The sequence below is a fragment of the Elephas maximus genome, chromosome 12 (assembly GCF_024166365.1).
Source record: "Elephas maximus indicus isolate mEleMax1 chromosome 12, mEleMax1 primary haplotype, whole genome shotgun sequence".
Classification (NCBI taxonomy): Eukaryota; Metazoa; Chordata; class Mammalia; order Proboscidea; family Elephantidae; genus Elephas; species Elephas maximus.
This window is the reverse complement of record NC_064830.1, coordinates 43,158,790-43,176,230: the sequence shown is the minus strand read 5'-3', so window position 1 is coordinate 43,176,230 and position 17,441 is coordinate 43,158,790. Positions and strand designations below refer to the sequence as shown.

At 50.7% G+C, this 17,441-nt stretch overlaps 1 long non-coding RNA gene across 1 annotated transcript; it reads left to right on the top strand.

The window, feature by feature from the left end:
* Positions 1-64: 64 nt before the first annotated feature.
* Positions 65-17,213, top strand: LOC126086893 (uncharacterized). Its single transcript, XR_007519620.1, has 3 exons — positions 65-5,645; positions 8,446-8,586; positions 8,947-17,213. It is a non-coding gene; the product is annotated as an uncharacterized LOC126086893 (long non-coding RNA).
* The last annotated feature ends 228 nt before the right edge of the window (positions 17,214-17,441 follow it).

Genomic DNA, 17,441 nt, shown 5'->3' with positions numbered 1-17,441 from the left:
GCCAGCATGCGGGGTGATCCTGGGGTGGGGGGGCACAAGTTTCCTCCCTACCTTTGACCTTTAAAAACCAACAAGTTTTCTTCTGTCTGTCGTGCAAAGAAACCTTCAGGCCTTGCTCAGTTCTATAGACATTCACACCCTGGCCACAGTGCTAAAAATAGCCTCCTTCCTTTCTCTCACACTAGTTGGGCTTCCGCCCCGTTTGATGCTGCTGCTCTGCAGCCTCGGAGAGAAGGGGGAGCCGCGAGCTTAGCACTGCGCCCAGTCAGAGCCTCCGGCGGCAGTGAGAGGATTCTGTACAGCCACACAAGGGGCTCGGCAGGCAGGCAGGCAGGAAGCACTGGCCCGTGACCGCCAGAGGGAGCACTGATCCCCGGGGGCCTCTTCCAAAGCATCCTCTTCCCTTCTGAGGGTCCCACTACCCTCTGGCACACGTGAGAATTCCAATTCTCTGTGATTTTCATTTATTTTTTCTCCTCCCTGGGCTCCAGGATGTTATTTTTAGTAGAAGAACTGCTATAAATATTTATAAAGGGCAATGACTGGAATGAAGTGAGAGGCCCCACAGCTGGCTCTCAGCATCCCCCTTCCCCAACTCTGCAGACCCCTGGCTACTGCTGGAGGAGATCTGTGCAGAGCCAGTGGGCTCTACCCAGGAAACCTAGTAAAGGAGCAGTAAGGGTGGAACAGAAGGGGCCGGTGTTAACTGTTTCTAACTTGCCCCCTCCATTTGTCTCCTCTTCCCCCCATTCCTCCCCATTCCTAAAAGGCCCAGGCATGTGTTGTAGAAGTACCTGTGCTGGTCAGGCCCAGGTCCTCAGCACGTCTGGTGTTGCCTCTGTGTCATAAGTACAGTCATATGCTGCATAACGTCCGTTCAGGCAACATCCAACCACATATACATTTGTGGTCCCATAAGGTTATAATAGAGTTTAGAAATCCCAGTCGAAGAACAGGAGGTAAAGATGTAGCAAACACAACAGCTTCCCACATGGGACACATTTAAGAAACACTTCCAGATACACTAAAACATCTTAACATAATAATACACTAATAATGTTTTGATGCACATCGCAAAGTAGCGTCCATTTGTTATTATAAACCATTGTATATACCTCAAATTTTTAGTATAATAGGCTCTGGGGGGGTTGGATCATAACTACGGGTTGTTCGGACATTCATAACCTCAGGACTGCCTGTGTATGATAACGGTGTTCACACAACATTCAAATCACCTAACATCCTATTTCACAGAGTGTATTGTGGACGTTAAGCAATGCGTGACCGTACTAGGTATCAGGGGCAGGTGCAGCTTGGGTTGCCCCAGCTGTGAAGACAAGAAGGAAAATGGAGAGGAGGAGCTGGTTTCCCCTCAGTTGTAAAAAAGAATGCTTACCCTCCAAGGCTCAGGAGAAAACCCCCAGCCCACACATGTGACCAGGCAATGAGCTAAGGACCTAGGGAGCCAGCAGGTGCTCTGGTAAAAGAAAAAATCAGTGAAAAGGAGTTCACACAGACTCAGGAAACAGTGCTTCCCACCACCACCCTGACTTCTCACACTTTCCTCTGTCCCCTGAGGACAGGGCACAAAGCCAGTTCCCGATTCCTCACATGAACAGCTTGCTTCTTGCAGAGCAGAAACAGCCAAGGACATAAAAGCACCAGTGGGCCCCACAGCAGTCAGGTGCTCCACTTGGAGCATACGGCAATGTCTCCCAGGCCCTGTGGGTGTCCGCTCCACACGCTGGGAGGCCACCCCACCTTGCAGAGCTAGCCTCCTTTCATCAGGTTCTCTTGCTCTCTACTTGGCTTTGCAAGGAGAAGCCTTAACTTCTCCAACCAGGAGAGGTGCAGAACTCCTGGCTTCTCACTATCTACCAACACCTGGAGGATAATGAAGAGTCCCTGGGTGGCACCAACGGTTAAGCTCTAGGCTACGAACTGAAAGGTCATAGCCTTGAAAACCCCATGGAATGCAGTTCTACTCTGCACAAGTGGCATCACCATGAGTCAGAATCAACTGGACAACAACTGCTATTAGGAGGGTAAGGATAAGGGGAGTGGAAAGGGCACTGGGTCAACTATAATGCCAGCTTTATGGCACATGGTGTTTTCCATTTGTATGTAAGTTTTTGTTGACAGTTGATTACTTTGAAAGCTAGGTTACCCACTACTACCTGAGGCCTCTGAGATGCCTTGTGACTTATTGGCACCTGCTTTAGGACCCAGGTCCATATCAGAAGTTGGAAGCTGCCTCCCTTTCTTTTACCCTGACCTGGAACACAGGCAGCCATCCTAGAGTGGACCCCCGGAATTTATTGCGGAAGCCCCTATAAGCAGAGCCATAGACCACCCTCTGGGCCTAGCACTTCCTTCTTAATAGCTGTGTGATCATTTAGGAGCCTAATTTCAGCCAAGGTAGAGACTCTTTTGAGAGACAGACCTATACTGTCAGCATTCCAGGGGCCCCTGGGTGAGTCAGACTGCCATGCAGAGCCATAGCCTGAGTTGTGCCATTTTGTGGCAGTGAAGACTCCTGGGTCTTGAAGAAGCATTGGCTCCACCAAGCTCAGGTCAGTAAATTCCAGCCATCCGGCAGCTCCATCTGTTTTCACAGCCCATCTTCTGCTGGTTGTGTGTTACCCATTAGCAGAATCTCTCCCCTTCTGCATTGCTTACTCCCTGCTCCTGTATAGTCTGTGACAGCTTCAGGAAGGTACAGTTGCTATGGCAATGCCCAGAGCCATCTAAATTCCTGCTGTACCTTTTGGAAGAAAAGGGCTTATGAAGAGCCATTCAGTGGCTTCCAAAGCTAGCCCTCTCCAGCCTCTCCACTGTCAGGGACCAGATGACTTAAGTGTGAGAGGCAGGTAGCCTGTCTTCCTTGGGAAGATCTTCTGTACCTGCAAACCATATGCAGATGGGCAGGCTCTCTCTGTGGGTCAGAAAGCTGAGTGAAGTTTCCTACATGGGACTGTTAGGTGGTAATATACTAGTGGCTCTTATATTTCATCATTGCATCAGAATCCTCTGGAGGGACTCCTGGGTCCCGCCTCTCTGTTTCTGATTCCGTAGGTCGGAGAACTTGGATTTCTAACAAGCTCCCAAGTGATGCTGATGCTGTTAGTCTGGACACCACACTTTGAGAATCACTGTATGACACATTTATGACAAGGGAAAAAATCAACCAAATCAGTGAAAAGAAGCCATCACCAGTCAGGTGGAGGAAGGCCAGAGTCAGTTATCTATTCTAGAGGAAGAAAACTAGGGCCCCTAAAGACGCAGTTCATGCCCAAGGGCCCTGAAAGCTGGTGCTGGGACTGGGGATCCCTGGACTGAATTTGTTTTTGGTCCCAACAATCAATAAAAACACACCTTTCCCCTAGACTGTGAAGGCGGTGGTGGTCAGCATCACATGCAGGGCCTTTAACTTACTGAGGACCAAGCATCATGGATGCCTAGTGGTGAGTGGGTGGTGCTATGGCCTGCCTGCATCAGGAGAGGGTAATGGGTAAGGGCAGTGTTGCAGGCCCCCAGCCCCCACAGTTTGGAGCTTGTGGACCAAGATGTTTTCCCCCAAAATACAAACATATTGCACACTAAACAATATTCAGGCCCCAGCTCTTGGAACCACTGTCTCTGGCTCAGAATCTTTAGGAGGAAGTCTGCTGAGTTCCTCATGACATTCAAGTCCACTCCCAGCACTTCATCCCCGCCCAGCTGTGGAAGTCTGAGAAAGTCCCATGACCTATTTGAGTCTCCATTTCTTTACCTGCGCTGGTGAAGCCTACCTGAAGCTCCAACTTCATGGGTATTATTCATCTAAGAGAGAAAATGATTACTAGAGAGATGATTACTAGTGCTTCATTTTGAGAATTTGGAATCCCCAAGGGAGACCATAAGGAAAACTAGAACCTGTTAGGGAGGCAGAGGAGGGCCTTTGAAGTAGCAGACACCAGCTCATCATCCTGATACTTCTGAAGTAAATGAAGCCCAGCACTGCTAAAGGTGGAAAGTAAGAAGGGACATGGAGTCTAGAGTTGAGGCTGTCATTCGTTCAGAAAGGGCACCCGGTCCCTTCCTCCATCTTCAGGCCTCACGGAAGGGCCTTAGAGTTTGAGATTGAAATAACCTAGTCTGAGTTCATAACTAGAGTGAGGGGATGGGTTCGGAGAAGCTGAACTGCCCTCCGAACCTCCTCAGACTCAGGATAATGAGATCAAGTCAAAGTGAGGCCACTCGGGAGGAAAAGGAACTGGTCACTACCCAGAGTCTGTTCTGGTCACTCAGAATTATTGGATTTGGGGCTTATGAGTGAAAGAGGAGATGGGCAGTGTGGGGGGGGCCTAAGAAACCAAGAGGTGAGTTTAAGGATCCTGGCTAATATACAGAGACTATAGCCCCCGGGGGTCCAGGCACTCTGCCAACTAATGAGGAGTTAATTATAATTCTGAGTCAGCTATACCCAGATTTTAAGTCTGTCCCAGCCAGAGTCCGCAACCAAGTAACAGAAAAATCTGTTAGAATGTAGACATATAGCCATTGCCACACCTTCTAATTGGGAGTTCATAGGCCTGAACCCTGTCTGAGCAGACACACCCCACCCACTCTTGGTAACCAGCATAGTGGGACCTCAGCACACACACAACAGTGAGGTGTAGGCCGTGGGTGCTACAGTATTCCCCAAGGAGAACATATACTCCCCCAGGGGAGAGCAAAGCCTTGGACTCAGAACATGACTCTTGTGGCTGGGTGGGCACCTGTGCACACTGGGCTTTTTATTCAGGTCCCAGCTCATGGGCCATGCTGCCTCCACCACCATGGTCTGCTCCCAAGACCTTAGTCACTTAGTCTTTATCCCTCCCCACCAGAGGGGACGTCCGTGCACACCAGGTACCCGTACTCTAATTGAGAAAGAATTCACGCTGGATCCTTTGTTCAAAGCCTCCAAAAGTCCTTTCCATAGCTCCTCAGAATCCAGGTCTGGTGGTCACTTAGGGGCCCCAATCTCCATACTCCCTCTGAAAGCAGGCCCTATGACTCCCTCTCCCTTCTCCACAAAAATGTAGTCACTGGGTAGCAATGGGGCTGGGGGTGATGTCTTGTTTGCCAGCTCATAAACTGCCCCAAGAACTGTGCCTGGGTGATGGGCCCTGCTCCCTTGGCCCCTTGGCCTTCCTGGTATTATCTCTTTTGGGCTCACCCGAGTAGGGTTGGCCTTTTGGAAGAAGGACTGTGCCTCTGAGAAGGAGCCTTGTAGAAAGCAAGTAAAGAGCTGGGGAGGCAGGTGGCAGGGCAGGAGCCAGGCCCAGACATTGGCTATGATGAAGCCTGTTGGGGAGCATCTGCAGAGACAACTTGAGCCTCCTCCTAGACCAGCTCCTCGGGAGGAGAGTCAGCGGAGGATTCCGGGGTGGGGGTGGGGAAATAAGGTCTCCAAGCATGGGTGGGACCCCAGTGTCCTGCTCTGGAGATTCCTCTTTTTCTGTTGACTGCTGATTGATGTTTGCACCACTTTCATCATTGCCTAGGCAACCATCTTGGGTTCACCCTTTGCCACCCAGCCTATCCCAGAGGCCCCCTCTTCCCACTCTCCCCAGAGGATGAGAACAAAGAAACGTGGAATACAGAGGACAGCAGGTGAAGTGAGTGACGTGGGCTGAAGAACTGGGGATAGGAAGAGAAAGAAAAGGAATGGGGCAGAGAGGCAGAGCTCGAGGTGAGGAAGGAAACACTTGACACTTGGATACTGCTAGTCTACTGGACTAGACCCGGGAAAGACAAGGAAGGAGGTGAAAAGCTGAGGGAGGCAGGTTGGGGTGGCTTCTCCTCAGTCCTGAGCCCTGGGCTTGTGGTAATTAATTTCCTTTGTCCTGTTGTTGCCACAGCTCATTAGCTCCGGAGTTTACCCTCATTACATCCCCACTGGCTTTCTACCCAGGGTCCCAATTAGCAAGGGCTGGGGCAGTGCTGCATTTGGCCTTCCCTGGAGTCCCTAACCTCTAGCACAGCCACTGCCCCAGACGCAGGCCTGGCCCCACTGGCTACCTCCTCCACCCAGAAGGTGCACTGGTGTGGGCTTATCTCCCCAGCTCCCCCCCCCCCCCCCCGCCTCCGTCCCTCCTTCCACAGCTCACCCGTGCCTAGCCCCTTTTACATCGCTCAGCTGCACCCTCACAGGGGGTTGATGGAATTTCCCTGGGGATTGTCTGGTTCAAGGAGTCTAGCTTATCTTCCTGCCTTGAGCCATCACTGGGGAGTTGCGAGGAATTAGATTGGGGTCATTGGGAGGCCTCTGGGGCCAAACTTTGCAAATTGTGATGTTTAAAGCTAGGGCGGAGCTGGGAGAGGCCCTTGTTTAACATTTCTGTTTACCCAGGCCCCTACCCTGGCCTGCCCCCCAGCCCAGCTCAGGCTGGCTCCTAACTGGTCTTTCTCTGCCCCCCATTTTATGATGTAGATTGTGTCTTTATTCTCTCGAATATTCTTTCAAGGGTAGAGAGCTCCCTGGACAAGGTCATTCTCTAGCTATATTGTACACACACGGCTCCCCTCCAAAAGGCCTTTCTACTCAGCACACCCAGGACAGGAATGCACTTCCCACAGTGACCTGGGGGGCTCTGAAGCTCGGGAGCCACAGTCTACCCAAGCACCCTGTGCCTAGAGAGCACGGTCCAGGCACTGTAGGGGGCAAATGAAGGCAATGGAACTCTACCCTGAGAAGCCAGTGAATAGAGCTGTTGAAGACATTGAGGGAAGAGAAAATGAAGGAAAAGTCCAGCAGTAAGGAAAATACCAGAACAGAGTAAAAGCAAGGTAAAATTGCAGCTGTGCCGTCGGATCCATGAACATCAGGGATTGCGGAAATCACTGGGAAACCAAATCAGGTGGGCTGCTTCAAGAGGGCTTCGCTCTACAGGGAAGGGAACAAGCATTTGTTCATTGCCTACTGTGTGCATGAGGTGAGCTACATATGGTATCTCATTTCATGTCATCGTCAACAGCTGCTGTGTAGGTGTTATCAGTCCACAGAGCAAGGCCCAGAGAGGGCTGGGAACTTGCCTGAGATCACACAGTGAGGAAGTGACGAGCCTCCTCTGTCTGCTTGAGCTACTGTGTCCAAACTGCTAAAGTGGTAGCATTTCAGCATAGTTTCAAGAGATGGGAAGAAGAATCCAAATTTTGGGGAGTAGGAGCAAGGAGGGAAGTGGACTGTTGAGTCATTTGGCTTACATGGAGCCTGGTTTGCCTACTTGGAAAACCACCATGGAGAAATTATCACCCAGGCTTGCTGATTTTTTTTTTTCTTTTAATGTTAAAACAACCAAGATAGTGTTTCTGACTCCTAATGCCACCCCCACCTCTGGGCACCTCCCCCCCCCACCCCCATGCTCCCCAGCCCATGCAGACACAACGTGTACCTGCCACAGACAATGAGTGTCTTCTCCCAGTTACAGGCACCACGAAACCAAACCCAGCAAGAAGGGAAAGTAGAGACAACAGCATTAGCTGACACATTGACATGTACACACACCAGCACTGTTGTAAGCACGTCGACTTAATCCCAACATCCCTAAAAGGTACTGTTAACACTATTGCACCATCATTCCCCGTCTACAGGTGAGGCAACTGAAACAGGAGAAGTAACTCACCCAGGGCCAGCAGTAGCAAGTGGCAGTGATTTGAAACCAGGCAAGCTGTCTCCAGGGGCCTCCCTCCTAGCCACTGGGATGCACTGCCTCTGTGGCTAATGGACACTGACTGAGTGCCATTTCTGTGCCCAGCACTGTCCTTAAATTGTTATCTATATGATCTCATTAAGCAGTACAGGAAGAGGCAGGGACTGCCAGCCACCTGGTAAGCCAGTGGTGTTCCACTAGGCGCGCTCGGCATTTTGGAGGCCCCGCTCACATGGACCCATAATCATGTCTGTGGCTCCTCAGCCTCCACCTTGATTTTGCAGAGCAGGATTGAAAGGTCTTTGGGGGGCCCTGCACCTCTGAGGGATCACCCATCTCACTTGTCATGCTTGGCCCTGACCAAAGCCTCACACTAAAGAGACTTGCCAGCCTCCACCAATACCCCCAGTCTGTAGAATCCCCGCTGTGCACTATGGGGAGGGGGGGCGGGGGTCCACAAGAACTTACTCTTTCCCCCAAGGAGGTCTGTGACATTCCCACTGCTACTTGAGGGTTAATGTTAAGGGCAAGTCAGAGAATCATAGAACTTTAGAGTGTGTAGGAACTTCCTGATAACCCAGGAAACTGAGGCCAAGAAAGCAAATGATCCAGCCCCACACAGGGAGGTGGTGGCGGAGCTCCTGGAGGGGTTTGTCAGGTCCTTCTAGCCTTCTTTCTGTCAACGTGCATCTGGGGAACTGGTTCCACTGCATAGGATCACCCTGAGCCTTAGGACAGGGCATTTAAGAATGCTTCTTCCTCACAGGAAAATACCGGAACACTCTGTTGTTGTCGTAGTTGCCGTTGAGTCAGTGCCGACTCGTGGAGACCCCACGTGTGCAGAGTGGAACTGCTCCATATAGGGTTTTCAAGGTTGTGACCTTCCTGTTTTCCAAGGCACCACTGGGTGAGTTCGAACTGCCAACCTTTCAGCTAGTAGTGGAGCATTTAATCAATTAACTGCCCACCCTCCCTACCTAAGTCACTCACAAGGCATCCCCATTAGCTGACAGCGATGCTTCTGTCCAGTTACCAGGACTTCCCAGTCATGGATGGTGAGGCCCCTCCACTCGTGATATTCATCCTCCCAGAGGGAGGGCCGCGTAGAAGTGTGTCTTCCGCTGAGTGACCTGAACTACCCTGGCCACACAGGGGAGCCCCTCCTCTCTCTGCTTCTTTCAAGTTCCCTACAAAATCAGAGGGGTAAATTGGTACATATTGCATTATGTATTAGAATGAAACTGTTCTTAATTTGTCATCCACACAGCGAGCGCCAGGTCCTGGAGACCAACTGTGTATAAGATGCTGCTGCTGCTGTCAGGAGCCTCCAGTCCGAGGTAGGAGGCAGTAATGCAAAGTGATGCGTATTAGTTACTCAACACAGATACAGCTAAGGGAGTCAGAGAGGGGAGGAGAGTTCACCCAGCAGGAGAGTGACATCAACATATGAAATAACAGAAATACACTGTCTCTTACTACATGATCTTACTCCTTCGCTTGCTCACACACTGTCTATCCAAGGCTGGAATGCCAGTGAATTCTTTTACTGTTTCCTACTCTTGTCTTAAACGTGCCTGTTCAGTTCCTTCAATGTCTTTGTTTTTAAAAAGCACATACTAAAAGAACTATATTTGAAGTAGAACCTTCCTCTTCATATAAGACTTCCCTTCACTGGCTCTTGCTTGTTGTGAAGCCATGCTCACCCTTTGCCGAGCCTGCCTGTCCCCTCCGAGGTCTCTCTCAGTCTGGAACCTGTGGCGATGTCAGTGTGCCTCAGCTGTGTTCAGTTAAACCTCTCAAGCTGAAGCTGAATAAATGGCTTTAGCAAGAATTTTCCAGGGGGTCAGTCTTATTTTGAACCAATGTGTCAAAACAAAATCAACTCAAGCTAAAACATACATGAAGCAAATAAAAACATTTCTTCATAGATTCACCTTAAAAGTTACAAGAGCAAAGCAGGGTGCACAGGGCTGCCCGGGACCTAGCCAACAGGACCTCCCCAAAGTTGGGGCCGCAGAAACAGCAGCACAAACCAGGGTCCTGGGATGATTTCTGCCTCCTCCCCTTCTCGGGCCCAGGATTGGGTGGGCTAATTAATGAGAAGGAGCCCCTGCGTAGTGCAGATGGTTAACTCACTCAGCTACTAACTGAAAGGCTGGAGGTTCAAGTCTACCCAGAAGCATCTCAGAATAAAGGCCTGGCAACCTACTTCCAAAAAATCAGCCATTGAAAACCCTGTGGAGCACAGTTCTACTCTGACACACATGGGGTCACCATGAGTTGGAGTCAACTCGGCAGCAACTGATTTGGTGTTTTTAATGAGAAAGCATCCACCTCCCCTCCCTTTGCCTGCCTCATCCTCACCCACTCCAGATGCCGGGCCAGACAGGGTGGCCTGGCACTGCAGGAGGTATGAGCAGAGGATGAGCAGGACAAGGGTTCACTTCCCAGCCCCGCTCCAGGCTGAAACCTCCTGCCCCTGTCAAACTGTCTTGTTTGCCAGCCTGGCTCTCTGGGAAAGGTTCACTCAGAGCAGCACATGTCCACAGGGGCTGGGCGGTTCACATTTGGACCAAGGACATGGACTCTGCTTGCTGTTTGAAGCCTAACTTGGAGGGTAGAACCAAGGGTGGCCCAAGATCTCACTTTGTCTGCTCCAAGAGGTGTCTTTTAAAACATTTAAGCAGGTTTCATATGAGGAAATGTCAAGAGATTTCACAGAAAAGTCCAGATTTACAGCTTCTCTGGAAAAGTTAGAATATCTGGCTATACTGGTCTCACAATTCCCCCATGGCAAGTCTGCTAAAAATCATCTGAAGAGGCTCAGACAAAACAACTCTCTCCCTGACCAGCCCTGCATGTCCCCGGGCCGCTGTTCTGGGGCCAACCACGAGCATGAAACATATTTTGCATTTTTTCATCCTCTGAAGCCTCAGCCGGAGAGAGCTTCTGCTAAGCAGCAATAGTGGCAGAAAGAAGCCCGCAGGGAGCTTCCCTCTAACTTTGCAATGAAGAACAAGCCCATTTAATAAGAGCTAAGGAAACCAAATTTCTGGGAACACCGATTTGTGGGAGTGCATGCTAATTCCACCCCCTTTACCCTGCTGCTGAATCACAGTCCCCTTGGTCCCAGTCAGCTGCTCCCAATACCAGCTGTCACTGTGCCTTCTGCCTCAGTCACCCAAAGCTTGGGGAACTCCAGGGGCAAAAGCCCCACACCCGCAATCTATATGTGAACTGCACAGTTTTGCTCATCAGTGGTCAATTTAAAATCTGCATAGGTAAGTCCAAATGGTGGTGTTCCTGGAAGACATGACCTTGGGCCATGCAAAGTGATAGGGGGGCCTGATAGTGCCAACCCAGGGTTGTCTGGGCTGCAAGTGAGAAAGGAGGACAGTTTTAGAGAAACAAGCACCTGAGGAAGGGTATGAGGGGAGAAGACCTTTCAATGTTGTGCAGTTATGAAGTTACCGTCCACCCAGCCCAGCCTCTCCTCTTCCATGAAGCATTTATACCTCATGTCTCCCCATTCGTTCAGCACTCAGTTGCATTCGACCTTGAACTTGGAGCTTTTTAATATATGCTTGCCTTGTCTGCCTGGTCTGTGAGGGCAGGGATGGTGACATTTCTTTAGCCCTCCTAACACGTAATACTGTCTTCTCCAAGATTCCTTGTGACTTGAGTGTTTATAGACAAATAGCTAAAGTGCAGATGATGTGTCCTCTTATATAGACATATATTACAGATGTTATATTTTTGCACATTAACCCACACTCATGGAATGCTGGGATGGTGTCTGAAAAGGTTTGCAAATAATAACAGTACTTTATTGCTTTTTATTAAAAGATAAAAATTCCCCCACCTAGAGTCAATTCCAATTCATGGCAGCCCATGAAGAGCACGGGTCTTCACGTGACAGGGTAGAGCTGTCCCACAGGGTTTTCTTGGCTCTAATCCTTACGGAAGCAGATCGCCAGGACTTCCTGCCATGAAGCCACTGGATGGGTTCAAACCGCCAACCTTTAGGTTACCAGCTGATCACGAACATCTTGTGCCACCCAGGGACCTCAGAAACACCCGGAAGGGCTATAAACCTTCCCAGACACACCCATCAACCGGCAACATGGAGAAAGGAGTTAGAAGACAGAGCTGGGCACAGAGTGAGTGAGCAAGTGAATGTCTGAGTGACAGTGACTCACGTAGAGTGACCCAGTGGTGCCCTGCCTTGGAGGTGAACCCTCAAATCAGAAGCTAATTATTGTGTGGACTGTTTCTACCTAAAATGGGTAAAAGGCTGCTTTTTGGTGACGTTGATGAATGTGTGGTTTAAGGTGACACGGTGTTGTTCATCTGCATGGTCGGGCTCACGTGGCTAGGAAGAGGGGAGCCAACCGTTGAACCTGGGTCCTGCTTACCACCTGAAGGCCTTTCCACCCACCCCAGCTGCCTAGAAAAGGCAGAATGCCTGTTGTCCGTGCCTTAAGCTTGCTGTCTGTTGAGCTTCCCAACCTCTGGCCTCCTGCTTGCCTTGGCCTGGAGCCGCCTGTCCACCACTGTCTCCAGCTCACCTATCCAGCCATGTGGCTGCCCAGCTCCTGGAGAGATTTGAGTGTGTGGCTCCTGCTCTCTGCCCCTCAACTGTCCCTAAGTCATCTGGTCCTGCAGGTGCACCTCAGCTTGCCCCAGGCTCCCCTACGGCTCCCCAGACCTGGCCCATATCTGTCGCCTCCTGCCTCAGTTATTTACATGGCTACTTTACCAGTCTCTCAGCCACCCCATTGCCCCTCAGATGTTGCCACCAGGACCACATTGCTAAAACGCTGGTCTCTCCTTTGTCAAAACCTTCTGTGACTCCCCATCTTAGGAAGTTCAAACTTTATCCTTTGGAACCTTCTCTTCCCTTCCCCTGTGAGCCTGGACCCTGCTTGCCCTTCATTCAGGCCCCCCTCTGCCCTGTCTTTGCTCCCAGCGTCCTCATCAGTGAGGGCTCAGCCCTCCTTTCCTCTCTCTCAGACGCCTGGCTGAGGTCCTGCTCTTTGGGACCTTCTCTAGGCTCCCCACCCCAGTGCCTGTCTTCCTGGGCAGCTGTAGGGATACCGTGGAAAGAGCATGGGCTCAGGGTAGGGGGCAGACCCACCTGCGTCTGAATCCTGATCTGCACCTTTCTAGAGTCTGACCTCAGACAGGTCACAGCCTTATTGCCTGCATCTATAAAATGAAGATAACTCCAACCTACATAGTTGTTTTAAGAACTATGTTTAAAAAGCCAAATGTGGTTGAGTCAACTCCAACTCATGGCGATCCTAAAGTGTCAGAGTAGAATTGTGCTCCACAGGGCTTTCGATAGCTGATTTTTCAGATGTAGATCACCAGGCCTTTCTCCCGAGTCACTTCTAGGTGAACTCGAACCTTCAACCTTTCTGTTAGCAGCGCCAAGTACATTAACTGTTTGTACCACCCGGGGACTGGGAAGATTATATTAAAATATGTGAAACACATGGAAGCACGAAGCAAACGAACCATAAATGTTACTTCCCTTCCTTCTTTTGATACCAGGTGTCTGCAGTATGCACTTCCCACTGCAGGTGGGGGGATCTGCTCTTCCCTTGCCTCTGCTGGTCTCCCAGGGAGAATGGTGCCTCCCTCAGGCTGCCTGCTCCTTCAGACCCCCACCCTCAGGAAGGTCACTCAAGCCACATAGGCCAGGCCCTTCCGGGATTGAGAGGCAGGAGGCTGCAGCGATTTGGGACCTGGAGCCCTGGTGCTGCCCGGGCGTGAGTGCAATAGCCAAGGCCAATGGTCAGAGTTGCCCAGCAATGGAGTGTCTGTCCCCAGGGGCAACAAGGGCGGCTCAGACTCAGGGCGCACCGTCAAGTGAAGGGATGCCTTCAGGGGCCAGACGGTGGTATCCAGAGAGCCAAGCCAAACCTCTGCCCTGACCGCCCAGACAGACCACTTTTGGGGCTGGGGAACTGATTCAGGAGTGCCACGAAAGGGCCAGGACAGGACAAGTGACTTCACAGGCCACTCCTCACCCCAAGGACACTCACACCCTCCCTGAGGACTAACTCCTCTCACGGTGGGGGAGTGGTTTTCTCAAGTTTCTGAAACACAAGTCCTCTTCACACATTTCTCCCAAGGGTAGGGCCTCTCAAAAAGATGGCTCGTTCTCCCAGGACACTGGGGTCTGTGCCCTCTGCACCTAACACTGAGGGGAGTTTCTTTATAGACCAAAAAGAATCTGCTTTTTTCATTCATTTAACAAATATTTATTGTGTTCTTGTGTCCAGTAGATTCTTGGCCCTTGGATTACAGAAAAGAATAAGACAAGGTCCCTGCCTCAGGAAGCTTACACGTTCCCCAGGAGACTGACAATAAACATACATCCTTAATATCCAAAACCAAAAAAGCCAAACCGTTTGCTCTCTAGTGGATCCTGACTCACAGCAACCCTATAGGGCAGAGTAGAACTGCCCATGGAGTTTCCAAGGAGCGCCTGGTGGATTCGAACTGCAGACATTTTGGTTAGCAGCTATAGCACTTAACCACTATGCCACCAGGGTTTCCATGTTTAATGTCCCACTAAAAAAACAAACCCACTGCCATCGAGTCGTCCGACTCATAGCAACCCTATAAGGCAGAGTAGAAGTGCCCCATAGAGTTTCCAAGGAGCGTCTGGCAGATTCAAACTGCCGACCTTTTGGTTAGCAGTCATAGCACTTAACCACTATGCCACCAGGGTTTCCAGTGTAATGTCAAGAGGTGCTAAATGCTCTGGGGTTGGGGGGTGAAGCACGGTGAGGGTTTAGTGAGCGAGAGACGGCAGGAGTGCTGACTCCTCTACATTCTGTCTCTGCCCTACTGTGCCGTAACAGGCAACTTTTTAGACTAACCAAGGGAAAAACACAATTCTTCACAGGAACTCCATCTGGTAGACCTCCAGTTGAGGACAAACTCTGTGTCAGAAGTTTATCATGCTGCCCTCAGGGTGTTGGTCTAGCCATGCCTCCATCCCTCACCATTCCCCCGACCTGGGCCAGCCCCTCCAAGCAGCTAAGCCAGACTCCCACCACCGCCTTCCTGCCGTGTTTTCTTTCTCCTTCCTTCTCTACTCCATACCTGTGCTCTGGACTCCAGGTCTTTCACACATTTTTGTTTTGTTTTTTGCCAGCCTTTCTTTGGCCACTTTCTCTAGTGACCAAGTGTCTTACACCATTTCAGAACACGACTTTCTATCTGGAGCAAGAAAAGGGTATTCAGGAAGTCATACTCTCCAGGTGCTTTGCTCCACACCAGCTGGACAGGGGCCTGGCAGCCCCCTGTGGCAGCCCAGGGTGTCCCCCAAACCACCTCACCTGTCCTTCTGCTCCTCTCCTGGCTTCCACACCTTCACAAGTTTACTTCAGTGAAGTGCTCTTTGGGGAAGTGGCTGCCCTGTTGCCACACTCTGTAGAACACTTCCTCAAGTGCTGCCCTTGGCCCTCAGGGCACCAGCCACTTCTCCTTTGTGTCCCTACGAAGCTTTAACATCTTACACGTGTGTCATTTCATGATGCATGTCTGTCTCTCACTTGTCTGTGAGCTCCTCAAGGGCAGGATCCCCAAAAGCCAGCACGCCTGGCAGATAGTGAAAGCTTAACAAACAGCTGCCAAATGTGCAAACAAAATACGCCCACAAATGCAATTATATTGATAGTACACATAACAACATTCCAAGGCTAAGCAGACATGAAAAAGGAAGGTCTGGCTGACTGGCCGACCCTAGCTCACTTACGAATAAATGATGTATCATAAGTAGGTCCCACTAAGAATTTTTCCTGACATGTAAATTTATAACAGGCATCTTTTGAAGATATGAAAAATTGAAACTCAGTTGATGATAGCCTTAACCACCTGCCTTTATTGAAAATAATAAAATAACGTGATTTTAGGGTTGTTTTGGAGGAGTGAACGCACCCAGGAGATACTCCACAAATGTTCTCTCAGGTGATTCAGTTCCTCGCCCTTAAAACGTGTCCGTGTCCCTGCCCCCATTGCCTCTCTGGGAGCTCACACTCTTGACTGGGTCCTCCTACCCCAAGGCCCATCAGCGTGAAAAAGGTGAACCTGAGATCAACCAATCAGAAGTCAGCATATCCAATACCCCGCCCCCTTCACATGAGTGACAAGCATCATATTCAGCCCCAGCCCAGCGCCACCTGGAGGATGATGAGTGCCAATGTGTCACCTGCTGGGAGGGTCCTCTGCCCAGGCAGGAGCCCACCTGGCAGGCCTCATCTCCTCCGCCCTGGCACCCACTCAGACCACATAGAGGGCCTCTGTGGGGTCATTCAGGTGGCGTCTCTGAGGAGCTGTCAACAGGAGTTTTTAGCCTGTTTACTTAAATGACCGACTATTTCCACCTGGTTTGTGCGGTAAATTATCCCTACTTGAAAAGAATGGATTTGATTAGGAAAAATGGCTTAGAAAAGTGACACAATGGTCACTTTTACATGCTTCGTTTTAAATTCTTCAACAGCATCTCCTTTGGGCACAATCTCCTTTAAGGAAAATAGATGGGTGGGGGGTGCCCCTTCCCTTAGTCCCTATCCCCAGTGAGTCTGGCAGGGGCTATGGGGCTGGCCTAGCCAGTGGCCCGGAGACTCCAGGATGACCCAGACTTCTGCACTGCACCTGGACCCCTGAGGTCCCAAGGCATCTTCAGTTCCTCCCTCCCTGAATGGGCCTGACAGGACCCTTCAGTCCCCTCTCGGAACTGTAATAAACGTGATTCCTAATTTGAAAGGAGGTCAGAGGAGGGTTGGCTGACAACCCTGAAGACTTCTGCTTGGCTCAAGGTGGATTCCCCCCTTGTGTCTCTGAGAGGCCCTCAGGAAAGGCTCTTGTAGAGCAACCCTCAGGTGCTGCTTGACCTCTCCTGGGGAGAGGGAGGGTTTGTTCTGGAAGGGGGGGCCCAGAAGTGGCTCTTGGACTGTCTGGGATGGCTGGACGACAGCCTGGTGTCTGCTCCTCACAGGCCTGCTACTGTGCCTGACCTCAGGCCCTTGGAAGTCCAGGTGCTCTCTGGGAACCCCACCCCTCCCTGCTATGGGGCAGTGTGGGAAGGGGAGAGTGCAGGGAAGAGGAGATCTTATTTTAGTGAGCAACCCTGGTGGCGTAGTGGTTAAGTATTATGGCCGCTAACCAAAGGGTCGGCAGTTCGAATCCACCAGGCGCTCCTTGGAAACTCTATGGGGCAGTTCTACTCAGACCTATAAGGTCGCTATGAGCTGGAATCAACTCGATGGCAGTGGGTAGTGGTGGGTACTATGTGCCAGGCACAATGTTCAATTTCTGACCAGGACAACAGCCTCCTCACAAAGGCCCCAGAAATCTGGGTTGAAAAATAGATTTATGCATCCTTTGGATATCATATACTGATTTTACTTGAAGGAGAATATCCCTTTAGGCTCTTTGTTCCCCACCTGGCCCTGCTTCTCTCTTGTCTCAAGCCCAAAAGGAGGGGAATGGGAGTGGGTGGGTATAGCAGTGAAAAACCGGTCATGCCACCAAAATCATTTGAGAACCAAGAGGAGATCCTGGTCTGACCAACGCCAGAGGAACTGGGAGAACTAGAACTTCAGAAGGAAGACGCCTGAGGTTCCTGAAGAAACTTGCTCTGGAAACTCAGAGATGATTTGTTATGGTCGAAAAAGTATGGACAGAGCAACCCCGTGGGCCCTGCTTGGGGTTACCTCAGCCACTGGACCCTGGAAATCTGCT